This window comes from Pinus tabuliformis, chromosome 8, assembly GCF_031772625.1.
Source record: "Pinus tabuliformis cultivar Carrire ecotype Pingquan chromosome 8, CPIR1, whole genome shotgun sequence".
NCBI lineage: Eukaryota > Viridiplantae > Streptophyta > Pinopsida > Pinales > Pinaceae > Pinus > Pinus tabuliformis.
This window is the reverse complement of record NC_142294.1, coordinates 2,041,891,389-2,041,917,684: the sequence shown is the minus strand read 5'-3', so window position 1 is coordinate 2,041,917,684 and position 26,296 is coordinate 2,041,891,389. Positions and strand designations below refer to the sequence as shown.

The 26,296-nt window shown below is 38.3% G+C and overlaps 1 long non-coding RNA gene across 2 annotated transcripts; it reads right to left on the bottom strand.

The window, feature by feature from the left end:
* Positions 1-17,917: 17,917 nt before the first annotated feature.
* Positions 17,918-24,249, bottom strand: LOC149244650 (uncharacterized). Of its 2 annotated transcripts, none has more exons than XR_016246759.1 (2): positions 24,051-24,249; positions 17,918-18,326 (listed from the first exon to the last, which is right to left on the bottom strand). It is a non-coding gene; the product is annotated as an uncharacterized LOC149244650 (long non-coding RNA). The 2 variants fall into 2 exon arrangements; XR_016246758.1 differs by lacking the exon at positions 17,918-18,326 and adding an exon at positions 19,778-20,080.
* Between the last annotated feature and the right edge of the window lie 2,047 nt (positions 24,250-26,296).

Below are 26,296 nucleotides of genomic sequence, written 5' to 3'. Positions count from 1 at the left end.
GCTTCTTATCTTTGCTTTCATGAGTGTGCCAAATGGGTGGGATCACATGCACGCGCATAATGAAATCCATGTTCCTGAATACCCTTACATGGATTCATCATTCTGTGCACGTTGCGTCTCCTGCTATGCCTGTTTCTGCTGCAACTCCTTCTCTCGTCTGTGCAACTCCTGTTCTTCCTTGAGTTGGTGCTTTAGCACCTGCAACTCCTTCTCTATTTCTTTCTCTACCTTCATGCGATCCTCTTGTCGTGTCATCGCCTCATAGCCTCAATCTCCAAAGCTACTTTCATCAAAAGTGGGTCTACTTGAACTTGCAACTTTGCTCCACCTTTGCACTGTCAACAACCTTCCTTTTACATTTGTCGCATGTAGGTGTGCTACCTTCTACTGCTGCTGATGGTGTTGCTCACTGTGACACCACTGTTATTTCATCTTGATATCCTTGTCTGTGAACAACTTTATGTCTTCATAGATAGGCAAGTTCATAGACACTTGATCGACTGCATCCCCAGTTGTGTTCTGAACGGTGTCATTGACTCTACTCTCCTGGAAGCCATTGTACCTATGATGCTGAGAGGCAGATGAACACCTGTGATACTTGGAGACATAAAAACACTCATGACAAGCAATCTGTCAGTCAAAAACCAAAACAAACTGGAAGACTGGCATGCAACATACTTGTGTGACTGTCTGTGAAGATTGCACAATTTTCACCGGGAGGCTGAGAGATTGACTACCAAAACTGCGTAAGGCATAGTCCGAGTTGTCGAGAGGCTGATCAACTATTGGAACTACATAATGCACAATCCATCTTGGCTTGCTAAGGACTGAAACTACGCAATGGGAAATTTCAGTTAGCAGTGACATGCAAACCAGCGAACTGCATTGCACAGTTTCTGGGGCCAGCGAGGCACTGCCTCCCAGAATTGCGCAATGCAAGCTTGGAGGTTAGTGTTGGGCCAGACTTTCACAATTTCTAGAGGGAAGGTAGAGCCTTCACTTCTGGAAATGTGTAATGCTAGCCCGACAAGGCAAGGTCTGGGCTAAGGAAGCTCAAACCTGCCGACGGGCGACTAAAAACATGAGAAATCTGAATGCATGGTGATACTGAGTGTAAACAAGAGTGAATGATCATGCATGAAAATAGAAAGTGCAGGATTCAGAAAATAGGAAAACATGCATGCGTGTGAAGCGAGTCACCGCAATGACGACCGTCGGTGTAAAAACAGTGTCATGCATGCGACAACAGTGAGATGTGAACAAAAACTGAAATGGTGCTTCTACAAGCTAACATACATCAAAATGACAACAAGAGCTCATTGAAATCAAGTAGACAACACTCACACAAGCCGAAACACAAAAAGTGACTGAAACACAGCGCAAGACATGTAAAGCAGGCTTACCCTGAAACAACTGAGATGAATGTGCTGATGACTCCTAGATGCTATGTGGGATGTTAGAGCTGTAAGATCGATGTGAGGAATGAGCTATGTTGCGTCTGGTTCATAAGTTTTGATAAAATCGAGGTTATGACACACATGCCACAAATCTGGGAAAAGTGACACTTGGCGCGAGGTTTCTAGAATGAGCATTGCATGTAACCTCCAACTACTAAAAATAGATCCCTAAATCTAGGGATGTATTTGTATGATGCCTTGAGAAAAACAGTCCATGCATGAAAATCAGTTTTTCTCAGTCCCTGAGGGAACCGGTCAACTTGTAGGCATATGCATTAGTTTGTGAGCTTGGGATGAAAATTTGTGTAGTTTCTGGGCTGAACTGGCCTAGCTGTCCGAGAGGGATTGTTCAATTTTTGGGGTCAATAAGTGATTGCCTCTCAAAATTGCACAATTTCTGGGCTGAGCAGCAGTGTTGGGTCAAATTGCGCAGTTTTTTGGAGGAAGACTGCCTGACTGCTCTACACGATTCTGGAGCCCAGTAGGCTTCTAGGCTGATTTGCGCAATTTATAGAGGGAAGGCTAGTTCCCCTCCAAAATTGCACAATTTTCTGAGGGAAGCCTGACAGATTGATTTGCGCAATTCTTGAGCTCAACAGGCTGGCCAATTGGTTTGTGCAATTTATGGAAGGAAAGCTGGTTCGCCTCCAGAATTGTGCAATTTTCTAGGGGCGTTGCTTGGCCAACACATGGTCTAATTCCAGAAAGACAACCTGTGAGGGGAGTGAAGCAAACTTAGATGCACAGGCTGAAAAGACATTGAGAAACAACTAAAGCCTATATGCTTGACAGTGCAAGACATATTGCTGAGGATGGTTGGTAGGGAGGCTCCAAAATGAAGTTAAGGCAAAATTTTGGAGGGTGTTTGTAGCCGCTACAACACTTTGTGACACACTGGTAGAACTCTAACTCTTTGAATGGACCTTGTTCGTGAAATGCAAGTCTAACACCTCTGGAAGTATTGTTCAGTTCCCTGTTCATATTGGTTTCCACACTTGATTGATTGTAAGATGTAGCATTTGCCAAGCCCTTGGTCGGTCGACACACATTCCAAGCCAAGTCAACAATTTTTTTCGATTGGGGATGAGGGTTATATTGGAGCACAAGTCATATGATCGTCAAAGTTTTAATTTCATCTCTGGTGTTGCTCCGCTATCTACAAGCCTGAACAATACCCTGATGGAGTCACGTAGGAACACAAGCATCACTCTGTTGCCAGAGAGCTTGGTCAGTACCTCGGTGGAGTTACTTGCATCACCTCTCTGTGCATGAAGCCTTTATCTTCTTTCGCCTTGTTCATTTTTCATTTTTCAATTTTTTTTCACATTTTCATCTTTTCATTTTCATTTTCATAACTGTGCATAACACTTATTTATTTCAGAGGAGGAAGAGGGATCCTGACTTATTGAGAGCAGAAGAGGTTGTTCCTTCAAAGAAGTAGTTTATATATACCTCTGATGTGCTTGTTAAGTTTTCCCCCTCACCTTACTCTACTTGACTGAGTTGACAAGGATTAACCCAAAAACAACCGACTAGAGTAGGTGACACTAGTTAGCGTGCAAGCGTTGTGTTTTCACCAAGGTTCACTTTGAATAGTACATATTTTCCATCGGCGTATCATGGACTGAAGATAACAAGTTCTTCATACAGAGGAAAGAGGACAGATAACCAAGTATTGATAACTGTACGAGTCCTCTTTTACTTTACCCAGCTCATTTTAAGAGTCGTGCACGGTCTCATGTGAAACTAACCTATGAATGTAAACAAGAAACAAGCAACAAGACAAAACAAAAGAAGAAGTAACTGTGTAAGAAAAGCGAGTAAGCAAAAATGCAAGCAAGCAAACAAACATGCAAAGTAAGAAGCAAACATGAATGCAAGAAGACAAACCAAAAACAAACACTACTCCTAATCCTAAGCCAACGGTGCATGGGTCTGCTGACGTGAAGTGATACTTTCAATGCTACCACTGGCGCATTGGTTGACCCATGTTGGTGAAGGCATGGTTCACGAACAAGACAGTTGTGCGAACTAGGAAACATGAAAGATGTAACAATGAAGCCAAACACACTTCGGGTTTAAATGCGTCCACAGAACATAAGTGAGTGCAAGTGCATGACATGTGGTCCGTGGACTTACCATGGTTTTGTGTGACACTGCGTGTAGATGTTAAGCACACACACACTCTCAACTGTGACATGCAAGCAAACATGAGAAAGGTAGACCACTTATGTTGCGCAAGTGTGCTTGTAAGATTCCTCCAATGCATGAGCGATGGGATCATGTAGTTTGAGTGGAGGAAACAAAATCTGTGTGTGAGATTGATCTTCAATGCATACATATGAGTGATGAGGAGCCTCAAGTGTTTGAATAATTTCCTAATTGGAAGTGAAACCAACCTCAGGAAAGCGAGGACCTGACATAACCATCAGCTCGGGCTGAAGTGCCTTGACAGTCTATGGGGTTTCGATTTCGTCGACAGATAGATCATCGTAGACCAGTGTCTTAGATAGATTAACAACAGTTGAATCAATATTATGATCGAATGAAGAAGTAGAGAGATCACAACAATCAAGATTAGAAAATTCAGGATGTTTGTCAGCATCCTCATGATTTGATGAATCACACAGAGGGGTAGATGAGAAGAAAAGATGTTCACCCTCTGCCTTTCCAGAAAAACAGATGAAAAATCAAGTGGATTTTCAATGAATGATTGGTCCTCTCCGTCATCGGATGATGGACTGACATCCATAGTGTTTTGCGAATGATCAACAATGGGTGTGTCCATAGATGGAGATACACATGCTAAATCAAGGATGGTAGAATCATCAAAGATGCCAGGGAAGACTGGAGGAGGCTCGAAAGGAAGAGAGTCATCCTTTGCCGAGGTTTGATGCTCAAGCTCCCAGTGACAATCTTCATGAACCACAATGCAAGTTGGTTGTGCAACACCAACTCCATTGATAGCTTGATTCTCGTTCACAACAAGAGTAGAGTCTAGAATGGAAGAGCACAAGAAAGTGTCAGTCAGAGGATCATCAGAATACGAAGACGAAGGCTGAGGTACGAAATACATGTGATAACCCATGGGATTTGAAACCCAATCTGCGTGACAATCGAAAGAAGTGATGTTGGGAGGATGTGACGACTGAAAGATGTCTGTACATATTCTCCCACATCACTCTATTGTGGTAGAGTTGTTTGATGAGGGGACAAAAAACAATCACTTGTGACATCGATCATGTTTGTCTGTAATTGCGTAGCTCCATCGCTGAAGTATGCTGAGCGGGGTTTGAGCTTGAAATTCTTCTTGGGATTGACATCTTTGATAAGGCAATATTCAAATTTGTCCATGAGATACTGAAATTTCATCTGAATTTTTGGGGCTTCAAACATGAATAGATGGAAGCGCTCCAAAAACTCCATAGGTGATTTGTGCAGTGCCTTCCACTGTTTTAACAATTTTTTATCAAGTACTTCGGAATCAAAATGGTGGAAAGTAGATTCGATTAGATCGATGAACTACTTGAATGAGTGCACGAAGTTATGAGGTAGTGTTCCAAACCATTGCAATGGGTGGTCGCAAAGTGTGTGTGCGAGCAAAAAACATAACTCTGTTTCATTAAAATCTTTCATGCCCTTCATGAGTGCATGGAAGTCTTTTAAGTGCTCAGGGCAACCCACTTCGCCTTCACCATCATACGTGATTTGTGACATGTGATCCTAGAACTCCCTCTCGATGTGAAAGATATGTCCGTTGGATAGACATTTCAGAGGGCGAACTATAACAAACTCCATGATAGATGTGCGAAGACTCAAAATAGATGATGAGGACTCAACTTGTCATCTGGCCCTCCTTCTAGCACTAAAATGTTGACGGTGCTAGTTCCGCCAACATGTCAGGGGATCTCCCCTGTAAGAAGTCCCAACTAGACCTCAAACTGTTTGGTGTAGGAGTCCCAGCAGTGGGTCATATAGTATCTCCTTGACTGCGGTTGTGCGCAGAGGCAAGTAAGATGTCCTTGTTGGTAGCACGGGTGTGACATGCGTAACAAGCCAAGGAAGGTGCATGAATGGTTCTAACACACGGAAAGTGAGGTGAGTGCGTCCCTTGGAAACTTGTGAAAGCACGCAGCTAAGAAGGGAACACACGAGCAAAGATGCATCACAAACTGGAAAGAAAGTAAGCTAACAATCCAAAGTGATGGTTAAACCAATAACACATCTCAGTAAGATTCATACATACTTATACAAAAAGAGTCCATACATGCATGCGTAAGCAAACGGATACATATATCATTAGAGTAACCAAGATAGATAAAATACAATAACAACATATGCATGAAACGTGTTGGCTCTGTGATATTAAGAAGTGAAAGTTCCAATCATACAGTACAACCATGACCAACCACTAGTCCTGATAGCAGAATGTTACAGTCACTATCGCCTGCTCCACTAAAAAGATATACTAGCTCTGCACTGTGGAGAAGCCAAGACTCGTTACAATACTCTCCAAGCTTTCTCTACGATACTCCAATCAGAAGCTTGGGTGACCAAAATCCTCTACAATGTTATGAGGTACTATATATAGCAAAGGGTGGGGTGACCCTTAACGTTCCCCTTTGTGACTATTCACCTACCCTCATGATTCTTCAACTATTTTATGACTGTTACATTCAACTATCGACACTTGAACTTCCACTTGACAAGATGTTACATACAATCTGCACATGTACCCATGTGAGAGAAAATAGGCTTGAGCAAGCCATGCAAGACATCACTAACACTCGGATAGTTGTGGTAATACCAAATCTTTGACATCCTTACGATGATCGACGATGGCGAATTGATGTCACGCTTGGTCATCTATGATGGTGTCCGTGCGTTCAATGGTGACATCTTCTTGAAAAAAAACACTTGCCTCTGTTGCATCTGGGTACACTGATATGGCTCCTCTGTCCAAATCGTCTGATAACATGTGCATCATCGTCCTGAGTGTAGCTGGACCAAAAACATAATGATGCATAGAGTCTGTGTTGATCTCTGAGTTTGTGCTGGTGACCATGCACATCAACTTGTCAAAATAAATGTTCAGCTCCAGTCAGACTTGCTTGTTGTCTTTGCTTTCATGAGTGTGCCAAATGGGTGGGATCGCATGCACGCGCATAATGAAATCCATGTTCCTGAATACCCTTACATGCGATCGACAACACTGCTCACCCTGTGTGCTCCGTGCCAGCTGTTGGATGGGTCCATAACTTGTATGGGCGCAATTTCATCAGTCTGTGCATGTTGTGCTTGTTTCTGCTGCAACTTCTTCTCTCATATGTGCAACTCCTATTATTCCTTGAGTTGTTGCTTCAACACCTGCAACTCCTTCTCTGTTTCTTTCTCTGCCTTTGCGTGATCCTTTTGTCGCGCCGTCACCTCATAGCCTCAATCTCCAAAGATGCTTTCATCACAAGTGGATCTGCTTGAACTTGCAACTTTGCTCCACCTCTGCACTGTCAACAAACTTCCTCTTACATTTGTCGCATGCAGGTGTGCTACCTTTTGCTACTGCCAATGGTGCTGCTCATTGTGATGCCATTTCCATTTCATCTTGATATCCTTGTCCATGAATAACTTGATGTCTTCATAGATAGGGAAGTTCATAGACACTTGATTGACTGCATCGCTAATTGTGTTCTAATCGATGTCATCGACTCTGCTCTCCTAGAAGCCATTGTACCTGTGCTGTTGAGAGGAAGAAGAACACCTGTGATACCTAGAGACATAGCAACACTCATGACAAGCAATCTGTTAGTTGAAAACCAAAACAAACTGGAGGACTGACATGCAACATACTTGTGTGACTGTTTGTGAAGATTGCGCAATTTTCACTGGCAGGTTGGGAGGCTGACTGCCAAATCTGCACAAGGCATAGTCTGGGCTATCGAGAGGCTGATTGACTGCTGGAACTGCGCAATGCACAATCCAACCTGGCCTGTTGAGGACTGAAACTGTGCAATGCACAATTTCGGTCAGCAGTGACATGCAAACCAGCAAACTGCATTGCGCAGTTTTTGAGGCCAACAAGGCACTGCCTCCTAGAATTGCGCAACGCAAGCCTGAAGGTTAGTGCTAGGCCAGGCTTGCGCAATTTCTGGAGGGAAGGCAGAGCCTTCACTTCTAGAAATGCGCAATGCTAGCCGGGTAAGGCAAGGTCCAGGTTAAGGCATCCCAGACCCACTAATGGGTGACTGAAAACATGAGAAGTTTGAATGCATGGTGATACTGAATGTAAACAAGAGTGAACAATCATGCATGCAAACACCAAGTGCAAGATTCAAAAAACGGGAAAACATACATGCGTGTGAAGTGAGTCGCCGCAACGACGACCGTTGGTGCAAAAACAATGTCATGCATGCGACAACATTGAGATACGAATGAAAACTGAAACGATGCTTCTACAAGATAACATACATCAAAACGACAACAAGCACTCACTAAAATCAAGCAAACAACACTCACACAAGCTGAAACACAAAAAGTGACAAAAATGCAGCGCAAGACATGCAACGCAGGCTTACCCTGAAATAGTTGCGTTGAATGTGACAACGACTCTTAGATGTGATGTGGGATGTCAGAGCTACAAGATCGACGTGAGGAATGATCTTTGCAGCGTTTGGTTCATAAGTTTTGATAAAATTGAGGTTATGACGTGCATGCCAAAAATCTTGGAAAAGAGACACTTGGCGGGAGGCTTCTAAAATGAGCATTGCATGTAACATCCAATTGCTAAAAATAGATCCCTACATCTAGGGATGCCTTTGCATGCTGCCTTGGGAAAAGCAATCCATGCATGAAAATCAGTTTTTCTCGGTCCCAAAGGGCACTGGTTAGCCTGAAGGCACACACATCAGTCTGTGAGCCTGGAATGAAAATTTGCACAGTTTCTGGGCTGAGCTAGGCTAGCTGTCCCAGAGGGATTGCACAATTTCTGGGGTCAGCAAGTGATTACCTCCCAGAATTGCGCAATTTCTAGGCTGAGCAGCAGTATTGGGTCAGATTATGTAGTTTTCTGGAGGAAGACTGCCTGACTGCTCTGCGCAATTCTGGAGTGGCTGCCAAACTGATTTGTGCAATTTCTGGAGGGAAGGTTGGTTCCCCTCCAGAATTGCGCAATTTTCTGAGGGAAGCTTGACAGACTGATTTGCGCAATTCTTGAGCTCAACAGGATGGCCAGCTGATTTGCGCAATTTCTGGAGGGAAGGTTGGTTCCCCTCCATAATTGTGGAATTTTCTGGGGCAACTACTTGGCCAGCACATGGTCTAAGTCTGAAAAGACAGCCTGTGAGGGGAGTGAAGCAAACTGACATGCATAGGATGACAATACACTAAGTGACAACTGAAGCCTATATGCTTGACAGTGCAAGACATGCTACTGAGGATGGTTTGTATGGAGGCTCCAAAACGAAGCTAAGACAAAATTTTGGAGGGTGTTTGTAGCCGGTAAAACATTATCTTAAAGTAAGCTTGCTTCTGAATAATTGGTATGTGATCCATTTCCTACAACAACTGGATGTGGATAAGATTCTCCAATGGACCTAGGTCTGAGGTTGAAGTTTTTTACATTTGTAGAGAGGGCATGTTGGCTTGAATCCCTTCATTGACATTTCAAGAATAAAGTTTGTCGGGGTGAAGCTCCTTGGGTTACCTATTGAGCTTTGGTCTAGGAATGCTTTAAGTCATATTGGTAATAATATTGGAAAGTTCGTTTTCTTGGATGACCGTAGTTTGGTGGCTTCTAACAAGTGGGTGGCGTGGATTTTAGTTGAGGCTGAATTTGACTTGGGGCTGAAGGCGGAGATGGATTTAATGGGACGGCGACTCCCACAAACAATGATTGGATTGTGGAGGATCTCATTTCATTGTCTCGAGTGTCATGAAACTAGATACCTACTTCGAAAGTGTCCTAGGGGACTTTCTCGAAGATATTCTGTTATAACCGATTCAAGCATGGACCGTTGGGGTTTGACTGATTGTTCCTTGGAATGGAAGTGGGTTTCTATCTCATCCCAGGTTTCCTTAGGTATTGAGCACAAATATTTTTCTTTTTCTTCGATTATCAATTTGAATTCATCAACTGACTATGAGGTTGGAAAGCATGAGGGACCTACTCTAGTCTTTAGGGAGATGGATTCATCAAAATACTTAAGCCTTGAGATTTGTGTCAATCCCTTGATTAAATCTGGAGAGTTGGTTTGTTCCTCTTTTTTTTACCTATAAGACCCTATTGAACTCTTGTCCCCCTACTTTTGGTCGTTCGACTTCTATCTTAGCTGATGACACTCACTCTCCTGTGAGTTTCCCCCATCGAAGGATTCTATTACTCCTCTTTTCTCTCAGGTTAAATTTCGGTCCATCCATGATACATACCTTTCAAAATCCCTAATCTCTTCACCTCCATCTCTGGGTATAGATAGACCTGTTTTTTCACTTGATGATATTAAGGGTTCTTCGTCGACTCTAGATCATTTGAAAATTGACTCTACTGCTTACTCCCCAAACTCCATTCCTCCTACCCCGGATAAAACAATAAATGTCACAATTAGGAAGAAACATGGGTTAAACAAGAGGAACAAACTTTGTTCTAAGATTCAAATTACTAATCCCCTCCCATTCGTCCTCTTGATTTTGAAGATGAATCAAGGGCCCTTAGAGATATGCCCTCAAATTCACCCCAAAAATGATTTTGATGTCCCTTAATGTCCAAGGTTTGGGGAATGTCTCGAAGAAGAATTACATGAAATACCTTGTTCAAAGTTGTAAGCCTTCTTTGATTCTGGTGCAAGAGACTATGGCGCTTGTTTCCAAGGCGCAACCATATTTTTTGAGCTTGTGCCCTAGTTGGCATTTTTGTGGTTTAGATGCTCTTGGGCTTTCTAGGGGTTTGGCTACTCTATGGGACCCCAAAGTAGCTAAGTTTGATGCTTATAAATAATGTGTAGGCATTTATATTTTAGGTTAGATCATGGGTGTTAAAAAAAGGATCTAGATCATTAATTGCTATGCCCCTTACGTGGGTGAGACAGATCTTTTACGATCAAAAGAGTTAGAGTGGGATGCTTTTGTCTGATGGTCTTATCTTGGGTGGTGATTTAAATATGACCTTATCTTTAGGGGAAGTTTTGCGGGTGGCAGGGGGGGGGAAGTGCATATCAAACCCTTTGGTAGAATATGTTTTGAAGATTTTTGATAGCTTCAAGTTAAGAGATATTCCCCCCTTTCCTATATAACTTACTTGGACAAACAATAGGTTAGGTTTGAAAGACACTAAAAAATTCCTGAATCATTTTATCATCAAAGAGGAGCTTTCAAATGTGAGAACTTGGATCTAAGAAGCTGGCATCTCAGACCATTGTCCCATTTTCTTGCAATTGAAAGATGACCCTACCCCATTGTTCTTTCCTTTCAAATTTAATCATGCACGGCTTTCAAATGTGGATTTCAAAAGATTGTTAGATCTATTTAGTGGAGCTTGGATAACATGCAACTTTTTTCACATATGGACAGGGTTTGTTATAGGTTTAAAGGACTAAAAGTAGTGGTCAAAAGGTGGGAAAGAGATAAGAAGAAAAAACTAATAGAGATCGATTACAAATCAGATACGCTGGTCGATACCAATCACTTGGGTTTTCTTTCTGATAATAAAAAAACAATTAATACTTTTAGAGAACAGGAAGTGCCACGTCCTTCGTCTACAAGAGGAGGAATGGTGATTGAAAAGTAGGGTTATCTGGGTTACTTCTAGGGAAAATAATACTAAATTCTTCCACAAATTTGCTTCTCATAGAAGGAAGGTGAATTCCATTTGGGAATTGAGGGATGATTATGGTAACACCTTACAAACACAAGATAGACTACAAAGAGGGGTTGTCCAATATTTTAGCAGGATGAATACTGCTAGGGATGATCTGGAGGTGGATGCTCAGTTGAAGTTATTAGAGTCATATCCTACTTTTTCCTCTCCTGAAGACTCTAATGTTTTAGAAAAGCTTACTTGTAAGGAAGAAGTGGTTTAATATGTTTTAGGATCCTTCACTAAGGATAAGAGCTCATGTCCTGAGGGTTGGACCATGGAGATTTTCCTTTATTTCTTTGAATTTATGGAGGAGGACCTGGTTAAGATGGTGGAGGAGTCTAGAGTTAAGATACAAAGAAAGGAATCTATATTACTTTAGCTCCTCTTCTTTCTAAATCAGTCATGATGATGAGTCTTGGTTTAGACTCGAAACACCGACAAATAAAAAATGAAAACTGTGGAATATCTGAATTCTTTGTCTCAAAAACCACACCACATAAATTTGCAAACCATAATTGTGACCCTGTATGGAGGGGAAACCTGGAGAGAGATCCGTGATCTCGAAAAGACAAGGGTTAAGATACAAAGAGAGGAATATGATCTATATTACTTCAACTCCTCTTCTTTGTAAATTGGTCCTGATGATGAGTCTTTGTCTACACTCGAAACGTCGAAAAATTAAAAATGAAAACTGTGGAATATCTTAATTCTTTGTCTTAAAAACCACACCACAGAAATCTGTAAACCATAATTGTTACCCTGTATGGAGGGGAAACCTGGAGAGAGATTTGTGATCTTGAAAAGACAAGGGTTAAGATACAAAGAAAGGAATCTGATCTATATTAGTTCAACTCCTCTTCTTTGTAAATCAGTCCTGATGATGAGTCTTGGTCTAGACTCGAAACATCGACAAATTAAAAATGAAAACTGTGGAATATCTAAATTCTTTGTCTCAAAATCCACACCACAGAAATCTGCAAACCATAATTGTGACCCTGTACGAAGGGGAAACCTGGAGAGAGATCCATGACTCGAAAAGATAAGGGTTAAGATACAAAGAAAGGAATCTGATCTATATTACTTCAACTCCTCTTCTTTGTAAATCAGTCCTAATGATGAGTCTTGGTCTAGACTCGAAACATCAACAAATTAAAAATGAAAGCAGTGAAATATCCGAATTCTGTCTCAAAAACCACACAAAAATCTGCAAACCATAATTGTCACCCTGTACGGAGGGGAAACCTGGAGAGAGATCCATGATCTCGAAAAGACAAGGGTTAAGATACAAAGAAAGGAATCTGATCTATATTACTTCAACTCCTCTTCTTTGTAAATCAGTCTTGATGATGAGTCTTGGTCTAGACTCGAAACGTCGACAAATTAAAAATGAAAACTGTGGAATATTCGAATTCTTTGTCTCAAAAACCACACCACAGAAACCTGCAAACCATAAATGATAAAATATTTGTGAAATATTTGATATAATCTTTAAAATAAAGTAAATCATTTGTTTATAGAATTTGGATAAATATTTTATAAAAAATAAAAATAATTTTAAAAGTGAGAAATGTTAGCGATTTGAATGATAAACAGATAATGTATCAATATATTTATAAATGAAATGATTTTTTTTTCAATGTGGTTTACAGATATTGGAGATGGACGCTACGTGGCTACGTCCATAGTAACTATCTGGGTAGATCCACCCCATGGTAACTATCCGGGCAGATCTACTGGGCAAATCTACTTGAAGGGATCACTTCGAGCAGGCTCATTAGCAAAGCCTAACCCGAAAGGCTCTCACTTCCAGCAAGCTCATTAGCAAAGCCTAACCCGAAAGGGTCTCAGAGAATTGACCCAGTGAACTCCCATTAGTAAGGGAGTACTTTTAATCACCAGGGGATCACTTCCAACAGGCTCATTAGCAAAGCCTAACCCCAAAAATGCCTCAGAGAATTGACCCCATAAATTCCCATTAGTAAAAGAATACTTTTAATCACAAGGACTCAACTAATTGAACTAACCCTTAGAGTTATAAATAAAATAATTATATATTTAATTCTTCTCCTAATAAAAATGTTTAAAAATATTTTAACACTTTAGGTTTAAAAATACCCTTACCTTTTTATATTTATCTTATAAGTTATTTATTTATTTTTAGTTGAAAAAATTAATAATATAAATTCATAAGTTATTTATTTATTTATTTTTAGTTGAAAAAATTAATAATATAAATTCATAAGTTATTTATTTATTTTTAGTTGAAAAAATTAATAATATAAATTCATTTTAATTTAGAATTAATAAAATATTTAAAAAGTTAAAAAAAAAAATTAAAATGAAAACCTTTAAATGCTTTAAAACATAATGATGTTTTAAGATATTTATTTATATTGATATTACCTATCTACATTTATTATATTACGTCAACATTAATCATAATTTTTTAAAGAATATTATATTGGGTCTACATTAAACATAAACATTACCTATCTTTTTTAATTGAAATATAAAAGACATCTTCTTTATTTTAAGTTATATAAAATATTTAACTTCTTAGAGTACCATTGACCATTTTCAAATATATATTTCTACTTTAAAACATAAAATAAACTTTTCTAAAATAAATTACTATATTTTTTAATATATATATATATATATATATTTAATAAATCTGTATGAAATGAAAATATAAATTTAAATGAAATGAATTCAATTTTAATATTAACAATCAAATCAACTTTTTAAGAATTCCTTAATTTTTAAATATTTGTTTGTGGCTTTTTTAATTAATATTTTATATTATCAAAAGTTTAGATATACTTGGCTGTAGCATATAATCAGTAGAAGGATTTCTCTGTATCATTTGTACCAAGCTTACAGACAACCAGAACTTTCCTATTAGCATCTTGGTCCCAAAACTAAGCCATGGGCAATATTGTAATCATCCGCATTACAATAGTAAAAACAAAAGTTCTTATATTGGGTTGTCCAAAAAAATTACTGACAAACTAAGTCATGGTCCTCTCCCGTGTCCCGCATTTTATTTGTTGGACACGAAAGCGACCCTAAAACGTGTAGAAAACGTCATCATGTTTTGTAAAATGTAAAACGTATTCGCGGGTTTTCGTCGTGTCCTGCTTCTGGAAAACGCGTATTCCGTTGATAGAAAACGTTGCCTGCATAAGCTGCAATTTTTTTTGAAAAAAACAAATAATTTTTGAGTGGGGCAGCTGAAAGAAACAAATAATTTTTGAGCGGGGCAACTTAATGATCAAGTCTAGGCCCTAGTATTGATATGCTATTCATGGTAATGTTAAATTCTTAAAGTAAAAGTGACATTCTCCTTAATCTTCATTTTCATCCTTTTACGTAAATTTTTAACATTACCATAAAATGACTCAGGATGTTTGAGAGTGGTCCCTGCCTCATTAGATTTCATATGGAGAAAGTAGAATTTTAGATTTCATTCAAAATGCAGTAGACTTATCAGTTTTTTCAGGATTTCAAGATTGGGAGATTGTAATGTTTCCAAGTGACACCACCTGCCCGGGCTACCCCTGCGACCATTAGAGGACGTGGTCTACCTCCTATAGCTCCTACTAGTTCTTCAGCTTCTAGAGCATAGCAAACTCCACTACAACTCCACCAGCACCAGCATCTACATCTAGAGGGAAAGGGAAAACGAAAGTTGTGGCATTTTGAAATCAATAGGATTAGAATTTAGTTATTTTCTTATGTGCTTGTAAGTTGTACATGAACAATGAACATACCAAGCATATCACATTCTAATTTTTAAATAGTAAATTTTGATTCTATTTATTTTTTTAAAGTGCACTATGAACTTTGAGAAGTAATTATATTTTAATTTGATTAGATAAGCTGCAACTTGCAATTTAATATGGATAAAAAACTATATTTCCAGATCACTGCGTTTCGTATTGAATACTCGTATTTACGTGTCATGTCGTCGTGTCATGTGACTTAACTGACAAACAATAGAAATCCTTCATGCTCAAAAAGATGAAATGGGAGTTGAGGCTCTGGCACTCTATCCTAAAGATTCAACAGTATCAGAGTCCCAATATAATGAAATGGGAGTTGAGGCTCTGGCACCATAGTTACCAAATTCGCCCGAATCGGGCAAAAAAATACGATAATTCGTGGATTCGGTACAAATACCGTATTATTCGTCCAAATTCGATTCGTTTCTCAAGTTTAATTGATAAAGGTTATCTAGTTTACCTAGACGGACAATGGTTCATTCAATAAGAACTATCAGCGGGTTGAGATCATGGATGCGAAGAACTATCAGTTGGTTGACATCATGGATGCACGGAGGAGCTGTCTGAGATACTGCATGGCTTTCATCTCAGATTTGGGATTTTCTAGAGAAATGCTTTTGGAGAGATTCAGAAAAAAAGTGGATCAGTGCAGTGCTTTCTCCCATTCTGTCACTCAACGTACCAAGCCCAATAGGGAAATGCACTTGGGAGGTGAATAGGTCAGTTAAGCAATGCTCAAGACCTCCTAGATCAATGCTCAGAGGCTGTGGTCCGTGTAGCACAATCTCAACATCAAACAATCTTCCAGCACTTCTGCCCAGACTCTGCATCATTACTTGTTTTTCGAAGGCTGTGGCATCCGATTTAATTTATGAAGCTGGGGACTTGTATGGCGTCCACCCATAAGGAAAGAACATTAAAAATCATCTTGAAATGGGAAATTTACAAGTTTAAAAATCCGATTTAATTTATGAAGCTGGGGACTTGTATGGCGTCCACCCATAAGGAAAGAACATTAAAAATCATCTTGAAATGGGAAATTTACAAGTTTAAAAATCAATCAGGGATGGGAAAATTTAGAAATTATGGTAAGATGTGAAAGTTTACCAATTTACCACTTAAAAGTCTAGAAAATAGGTAAAGAAAGAATTTGTTATACTGTGAAGAAAAACAGTGATAAATTTGGTAGGTTATTATATATTTGTTAAATGTATTTGTATTTATTATTATAAATATTTTAGATAAATAACTGTTCAAATTAGGAATATATTTTAAAGGTAAGTTTTGAAAGATATAGAAGTTTTGTTTGATTTTTAATTTAAAATAAATTTAGAAAATAATAAATAAAAATATTGTTTTTATTTAAAAATAAATAATAAGATGTGTATTGTCGAATTTTTTTCGAATTTAATATTTTTGATTCGAATTTTTAACGTATCGAATAATCCAAATCCGAATTCGAACTTGGTAACTATGTCTGGCACTCTATCCTAGAGATTGAACTGTATCAGTCCCAATGTAAATGACCCTCCTGACTAAGGTGACTCTCTTCGACATTGACGTACCTGTTCCTATGCCCCGGTGTGACTAGGGTCTGGAATAGAGATAGATATTTCATCCATAACTTCGGAATATGAGTGAGATTGCCTCTCCACCCCAACTTAAATTTCCAACCTGTGAATTTCTCATCTTGTCTCCCAGAACACAAGATTGAAAAACGTGGCAGCAAAGTCCGAGCGAAAAGCCTTGCTCTTCGCTATCCGTTCTCCCTGCCCCCACCTACAGCGCAACTGTAAAAATTTATCAAGATTGAAAAACGTGGCAGCAGAGTCCGAGCGAAAAGCCTTGCTCTTCGCTATCCGTTCCCCCTGCCCCCACCTACAGCGCAACTGTAAAAATTTATCATCCACCGAAAATATGGAATGAACTAAAGACTAAATCTAACCAGCCTACCCTTCTAAGTTTTTTAATTACCTAAAGAAATTTATCGTTGTCTATTAGATTTTTTACTTAAACAAAATGATAATTTATGGGCCCTGGAAGTTGGCAAAAAAATTGCAAATACGTACTAATTTGTAGATGTACGAAACAAACTTTTGCTTCCTATCACAAAATGGTTCCTATCCAAGTCTTTACACTTAACGAAAAATTAACAGGGCTTTAGAGGACACAACAATACACTTTTGACCCTAAAACTTATACACAGATAGTGAGCAATTATCTGAGGGTGTTGGGTCGTTCCTTAGGGATTCTGGTAACTGTTCCCTTCTCATGTTGCACTCATTGTTGGCCTGCCATCTTCAAATAGCAGTTTTGTTTTCACAATGATCAGGCCGTCTTGCAGTTGCCTAAGCATGGCACTATATATACCTCGGTAACTGGATCTGGTTGCGAGTATTCTGCAGACCAGTTTATAACGTTTTAATTCAGGTCATTTATATTTTCTTTCGAGGACTTTTAACAGAGCTCTAGCTTGGGCTCTACGTTCTATCGATCAACAATTAATTGATCGCACTTGCCTCTGTTTAGCTCCATTTCCTTTGCATCGCTAGTTCTATTGGATTACAGTGCTTGTAGGTGAGTTTCAACACTTTCCTACAGGCCTCTTATTTTCTTTTGAATTTCCTCCAGATGCAGCAAGGGGTATGCATTTCTTTTGCATTGATGTTTCTATTGGATGATAATGATTTATACACTGCTTGTAGGTGTCTCAACATTCTCCTAAAGGCCTCTTATTTTCGTTTGAATTTCCTCCAGATGCAACAAGGGGTCTTATTATTCCCTCCTTTGGTAAGCAGTCAGAAGGCTGGTTTCCATAGCACTTCTAATTGGAGCCTCAATCACTAACACATCTGTTACATTCAATAGGGTGGAATGTGCCCACATAATACAAGTCCTGAAGCCATATTGTCCACCAGTAATTATATCTGCGATGATTGTAGAGGCATAAGGGTGGTCCACAAGGCTAATTGGACCCTCAATCACTGACATTGACACATTTGTTACATTCCATGGAGTGGAATGTGCCCACATATTATGAGTCCAACAGCCAAATTGCACCGTACATCAAATAGATGAATTGGTACCAGCTATGGAGCTCTTCAGTCTTTGGAGGCTTGCAGCGTTGGTAGTTATTCCCAGTCTCAAGGCCAATGGCAGCTGTAACTGGGAACTATAGGCTAGAACCTCATGCACATTGGGAGCACCTTAACATGAAAGAATTTGATAAGGATTTATCTGCAATGTAGCAAATTGTTGATCAGTAATTTTATAATTTATTGCCAAAGAACCATGCAAATCCCTTAGGAGATAGCAAATTGCAGGTATGGTCACAATAATGAAGCATTTAGTCAATTGGTCCCTAATGCTTTGAAGGTTGTCATAGGATTTTTATGAGGTGTAATTGCCCTATTAGAATCACTAAAATAAAACAAGTCCAATTACGTACAGAGCCTGATCTCTTGAATTGTATCTTTTGTCTCTCTGTATAACAACCCACATGGAGATGGGAAACAACTCTGCCCTTGATGCAGTTGATTTTCCAGCACTTCTGCAGGACCATACATGTTCTTACATTCAGTCATGTGGTGGTTATTTATAAACTTCAGGCAGAGAAAAGATTTGAGTCCTGTTGTTTTTCTGTGACAAGGCCAGTGGTTTTGGTTTTGTTCTCCAATAATAGTGTTGAAATAAAATCCTATGATATGCTGCATGTACGAAGGTGATACTCCTAAAGAAAACATTAGATTGCATATCATCAAAGCAGATGGTTCACTTGTTAATTGAGAATATTAGCAAATATCCATTGCGAAGACCAAAAACTAGCTAGAATATTGATTATTTGCCTTCCAGTTTTTGGCTAACGCTGAATGTTGTATCCCGGACTTGAAATAGACTTGGAAGAAGAAAAGCCATCATGAATGATACTAACCTACTCATAAGATTTAACATTGTTAATATCTGAAAGTTGCTCAAGCTTTGCATTGCAAATTTATATTTCTCATCATTTGATTTTGATCTGTTGTTAGATAAAATATCAATTACCCATCACATTAAAAAATCAAATACTTCTTAATATATCAAGGAGAATCAAGGAAATCTCGGAAAGCAATGACACTTAGCTATCAAATACTTCTTAATATATCAAGGAGAATCAAGGAAATCTCGAAAAGCAATGACACTTAGCTTTTGTTGACAATTGTAATCAAACTAACTAGACTTCAACATGATTCATATATTAGGCCAACTCAATGCGTTAGAATTTATGGTTAAATTTTAAATAATAAACTTTTCATATATAGGTGTAAAAAGAATGCAATTTATTTGATTAATAAGAATATTGACATCATGATGGATAAGAAATCAAATCGAATATGGAGTTGCAATCCATTTAATATAATATTGTACACAAAAATAATTCCATTAACAATAATCAGAATAGGTAATACGTACTAACAGAAATTTGCTTAAACAATTGAAGTACAAAAAATATTGCCATTGTAAGAAAAATGGGACTGAAGTTGTTATTGCTAACTTCACAAACTAAAATGGAGAAGTATTTTGATCATTTGATGTAGATGCATCATTGGTTGTTGTATTTGAATTTTAAAAAAAATGGATATGCCTTGCGTCAGATTAGAAGTAACTGAATTTGGAATCAAATCCTCTCTCATACTCTCCAACATCGAGACTACAACTTTGGTTTTTCTATTGATGAATGTTTTGAACAAAGCAAACCAACCCATAGCAAAGAAATGAGGTATTTATATACATTGTTTTCTTTGAATCATCTCCTTCCACCTCACTAAGAAGACCACTATCAACTACCTCCTTTACTTTGTTTGGAAATGCTAAGTTCACCCAATTGTGCAAGTTTAGGTCTCCAACAAACATGCCACTTGTTGGTTGTTTTCTAGTAAGAATTTCCAATAGTAGAATGCCATAGCTGTAAACATCTCCTTGAATTGAAACTTGCTTACCCAATCCATACTCTACAACAAAGACAACATCAATTACGATTTGCTCAACTAACCCATACAATATTGTTAATGAGAAAAGACAAGTGAAAATAATATTTTAAAGAGCCATACTTGGGGCAATGTATTCCATGGATCCTCTCAAAGCAAGAGTTGAAGTTGGAGAAGTAGTAGAGCTTTCAACAATTAATCTTGCATTTCCAAAATCAGCTATATGGGCTGACATATCTTCCACTAGAGAAACTTCGAGGTCTAAACTGGGCCTCATAAGGAATATTATAAAATAACAGTGAAAATAATAAAACTGATTAGATTACACCATCAAATTTTAGAGGGAAAAAAGAACAAACTACCTTTTTAGCTCATATTTTCAACTTATCTCCTTACAATTTTACTCAAATTTTGAACGGGAGCACTCATTGAATGCATAATTGAATTCTTCAACTAAGGAGTACCCATCGAAAAATGAGAAATACATGAAAAAATGTGATTGCAACCATGTTTTCATGTGTTTCTTATTTTTTGTGTAGCAAGGTCCATCAAAAGTATGCAACATGGATACTCCTTGGATGAAGAATTAAATTTTACATCCAACAAGTGCTTTTGCTCAAAATTTGAGTAAAACTGTAGGGAGATAAGTTGAAAATACGAGTTGAATAAGTAGTTTCTCATTATTTTTTTTAATTTTTTAATCTTTTTACTTTTTTACTCAAAAAAATGGTGAATCATCCCAGATGATTGACATCATCATCTTAAATCCTATTGGTTCTTATAAAGTTGATTTTGGTTGTACGTTTTTGTTTTGAGGCCCATTTTTTACCTCCAATTTTCTCAAATGATCTAAAAGTACATTGCTAGGTTTTATATCACAATGCACTACTTGCATAGAAGAAACATGATGAAGATATTTCATGGCATGGGTCATAGCTACGACAATGTTTAATCATGTTTCCAACCCCAATTCACACACATCCTCACCATTGTTTTCTTCTTTGTTAGGATATAAATGTTTTTCGAAGCTTCCATTAGACATAAATTTGAACACTAAACCTTTGAAATGGAGGTTGGAACATGAGGTTATGATTTTCACCAGATTTCGATGTTTAACCCTTTGTGAGACATTGTATTTTGCTCTAAAACCCTTCTCGCCATGGTTGTCTTTCAACACGAGAATCTTCATAGCAACAAGTGTGCCATCACTCAAAATTCCTTTATACACTGACCCAAAACTACCTGTTCCCAACAAGTTGGCCTTAGCAAATCCATTAGTTGCTATGTGAAGTTCTTGATATGATCCTTCGGTGCTCTAACTTTTGGAAAATAGCTCTTGAGACATCAATGTTTTGTATATGCATATTCCCTCTCCATAGGAATCTTAAAAGCAAACAACATAGTATAAAAGCAATAACTCCACTCACTGGCAATAGTACTCTTTTCACAATTGTAGAATGACCTCTTGGTGTTGGACAAGCAGATAACTGGAATTCTTGTAGTCCACAAAGATTGGGATTTCCTTTTAAGGACATGACAATTGATTGATTTGCAAAAAATCCTCCTTTTGGAATTTCCCCAATGAGCTTGTTAAAAGACAAATTCAAATATTGAAGCATTTTCAACTTGTTGAGAGTAGTTGGTATTGTACCTGATAAGGAGTTGGAAGAGAGATCTAGGCTTATAAGACTTTGTAAATTTTCAAGTGAATTTGGAATAGAACCTTGGAAGGAATTTTGAGATAAATTCAATGAAAATAGTTCAACACAACTTCCAAGTGTAGATGGAATGACTCCACTCAAGTGGTTGGCAGAAATGTCTATAGCTTGAGCCATTGTAATTTTACCAATCTCCATGGGCAAGGAACCTTCTAATAAATTCAATGACAAATTCAAATAGAAACGTAGATTATAGAGTCCAACAATTTCATGAGGTATGCTTCCAGTGAGTATATTGTGTGACAAGCCAAGCAATTCCATATTTGTACAATTTCCTCAGCTGGAAGGTATGTTTCCTGATAATATATTGTGATGAAGAAGAACATCTATTAGTTGTTTTAGGGTCCACAGGAACTGGGAATCTTTCCAGAGAGCATATTTCTACTGATGTCTAGGTTGAGTCATTGTAATTGTTCAAAGTCGTTAAGTATGGGTCCTTCTAACTTGTTGTTTTCAAAATCTAATCTTTCTAATTTTTTCAGGTTTCTTAATGATGGAATGCTACCATTCAAAAGATTTCTAGATAAATTTAGAAAGGTTGGGTTGCTTAAGATTGTTTATATGTGGAGGGATGCTTCTATCATGTTACCTGCTATTATCAGCAAGACAAATTGGTAGAAAATTTACTTACGACATCGGGCAAGACACCATTTAGTTTATTGTCATTCAAGTGTATTTTTTTAAGAATGAACAATTGGTAAGAGCTAAAAAAAAAGACATGTTTATAGCACTACAGTTACCAAGCTGATTATTGTTCAAGTATAATATTTCGAGAAGGGATAGCTTACCCAATTCTATTGGCACACTCCCACTAAACTTGTTGTAGCCTAGACCGAATACTCTTGAATTTAGAACAATTTCCAATGAAATTTGGTATGTTTCCCCTCCATTAATTTCCTCATAAAATGAGCTTAATTCCTCATAAAATGAGCTCAGTCAAGTTAAAGAAATTTGACAAAAATGTCGGATAAGTGCCTGACAATTCATTTTCATTGAGGTAAAGAATTTGCAAACTGGTCAGCAGGCCTAATTCTCGTGGAATGTTGCGAGTGTGTTCGTTTACAGAAATGTCTGGATGTGTCAAAGTGGAGATATTTGACAAAGTACTGGGAATAGTACCTGATAATTCATTTTGAAATAGGGAAAGGCTTTGCAAACTGGTGCGAGGCCCAGTTCATGTGAAACGGTGCCAATCAATTTATTTTTGGAAATTCCTAAATCAATTTGTTTTTGGAAATTCCCAAGTCAGTCGAAGTGGAGATAAAAGCATTATAATATTCCCTAAAAATTCAAAACAACACTAGTAAGACGATTTTGTCCAATTGTAAAATGATCTACTGAAAGCTTTCCAAACAAAAGAGGAATGGTACCAATCTACTGAAAGCTTTTCAAACAAAAAGGGAATGGTGCCTGTGAACAGGTTGCCTGATAAAATAAGCTGCTGCAGATGTGTGAGGGAACCCAACTCCTTGGGAGTATTCCCAGTCAGATTGTTGTAGGAGAGTCCTAACTGAACCAAACTCGTGCAATTGCCGAGATCCCTTGGGATGCTACCCTCCAATTGATTGTTGATTAACCTGAGCATCTTCAAACGAGAAAAGCATCCCAACTCGTGAGGAATATTTCCCGTCAAATTGTTGCAATTGACTACAAAGGAAACCAAATTTGAGCAATTGCAGAGATCAGTGGTTGTTTCCCTTCAATTGATTGTTATATAACCAGTTGAATGAGATGTCCCAATTGACGCGGCATATAACCGTGAAGCACATTGCCACTAAGATCAAGGGTATGGAGACACAACAATGTGCCAAGGGAAGGGGAAATGGAGCCACTCAGTCCCATGGAAGTGAGGTTGAGATAGACAGCTATGTTGCTCCGTGGACGATGATGGCTGCAGGTGACGACTGTCCAGTTACAGAAGTGGACAGAGGAATTCCAGTTGGCCATTGAACCATGAGGATCGTTGGTAATATCATTCTTGAGAGCCATTAGAGACTTTTGATCGTCACAAAGTGAGTGTGTAGTGTAAAAGAGAAAGAGACAAAAAAAAAATGAAGAGTAAAAACAGTATATGAAAAGGAAAAGGAAAACGGAGGAACGACATGGTGTTTGAAATGCAGAGAAGAAATCGCAAGGTCTTATGAGAACTATTTAAAACGAAGAGCAGAGCATAACAGCAAGATGCAGAAGAGAAGTGCAGTCTGCGTGAAGTTGTGAACGATTCTCACTAGTATTTATAAACAGAATGAGAGAATGAGTAAGTATTGACAGATAACCTAAAGTTTCGCCCCGGTGAAGCAAAGACCAGAAAATTCCAGCGTGTAGGCCAGGTCATGTCGTATCTTGACCGCTGGTCTATGCTCAACGCGGAGGCCATGTACGTCTTTTCTGTTCAGTGCTCTGCCTCCACAGTGATATGTCGGCTGTCTCCATCTTCAGCAGGGCGAAGCTTTCGGCTCTCGCGCGCAGTCTTTCACCGCGCAGTCTTTCACCGCGGCGAAACTTTCGGCTCTCGGCCTGCGCCCGGCAGCGAAAAGTTTCGCCGTGGTGAAAACGGAGCCCAGAAAGTTCGGCTGATACCCATATCACCCTGGAGTCAGAGCGGCTGATACCCATATCACCCTGGAGTCAGAGCACCCAAAAGCCAGGACATGACATGGCCTACGCGCCCAGCATAGACGATGAGTCAAGATATGACATGACATGGCTGACACGTGGATGGATGGCTTTTCTTATTTCTACTTTTATAGTATTATAAATGCTATCTGATATGTGAGGGAATAGTTATTGCTTTCTGAGTGACAGCACCGGGAGAGAGAGGGCGAGCGTGGAGACATCGTCTTCTGAGTGACAGCACGTGGAGAGAGAAAGCCAGCATGAAGACATCGTCCTTTGAGTAACAGCACGTGGAAAGAGAAAGCGAGTGTAGAGAGGGCACTCTATGACTATTCCCCTCCTATATCAAATCACATTTATAATGCTATAGATGTAGAATAGGAAAAGCCAGAATGAACCCTGCTTCAAAATACGCTGGCCCACCTGACATGACATGACTGACACGCGGAGGCTGGACCGTGGGTCAAGATACGCTGGTCCATGCGCGGAGCTTAGACCAGGGTCAAGATACACTGGCCCCATCTCTTTTTATCGATAACTTCTATGTAGTAAACTTTTTATCTTGTATTATAAGATTTAAATTTAATAATAAATATTAAGAATTTAATTTTATTATTTTAAAAATATTTATTAGAATATAATTTTAATTTATATATAAAAATATTTAATATAAATATAAATTTAATTTTAAATATTAATAAGGATTTTTGTTTTATGTTTAATTTAGTCATATTTTCATTTGTATGGTAAATTATGAAAATTATGGTAAAATTTTAATAAAATGATTTTTTTTTGTAAATCCATATTACTGCTATAAAATTTCAAAATTTTCGGGTTTTTAGGGGATTTTATGGTGCTGAATCTATTTCCACTATGAATATCACAATTCAAAGACTTTTACTCTTATATATATATAGGCATAGTCTAACTTATATGACAGGGAAATTTTGGGCTTGTGATAGGGCAAAAACCTCAGCGCCATGTATGAAATATCTAGGCCTTTTGTAGAGTAGTATTCAAACCCACCTTGAGCTAACCTTGACACTTCTTGGACTAGTTTTGGAATTGTTTGGAGCCTCTCCCTTGTGGACTTTTGAGTAGCTTTTGAAGAATCTTGTAGCCGATCTCAAGGAGGTTTCTTAGAAGATATTCACACCCTTGATAGAGTCTTTATTGGAGTAGCAGACCTGAAGTATTTGAAAACATTCTTGGAGGGTCTTGAAGCATTGTTGAAGCCTTGTAAAAGACATCCTTGAAGCCTCTTTGGAGTAGTATTGAAGCCATCATTGAAGTAGCTATTGAAGAATTTTTTGTGTAGCCTTGAAGACATAGTTGGAGCAGACTTGTTGACCCTTGTCGAAGTAGGTTTATTGAAGACATTTTTGAGATAATATAGGTCTCTTATTGGAGCAGACATCCTTTTCTATACTTGGAGCATCATTGAAGACATTTTGGAGCATTTTTGAAGTAAGTATTTCTTGTAAAGTTTTGGTTTGACCAAGTTGGAGCTTGGATTTGTTGAGAGGATTGGAGTCCTCATTTTGATGAAGTAGGAGTTTGGATCTGTTCAAGGTTTGAGCCTTGAAAAAGTAAGATATTTTTTTGTACATGTTGGAGCCTGAAATTGTTGTAAAAGAGGATTGGAGTCCTCATTAGTTTTGATCAATAAAATTATTTTTGTTCTATCTCTTGTGTTCTAGTTTATATTGTGATAAAAATATTAACTAACATAAAATAACAATTGAAATAAATATTGATTCATCCCCCCTCTTAGTATTTCCAACAATTGGTATCAAATCCAACTTCTTCAAGATCAACCTAACAACTGGAAGAAGGATTTTTGAATCACAATGACCAGTAAAGATGGTAAGGTTCCCAATTTGATGGAACAAATTTTACCTTTTGG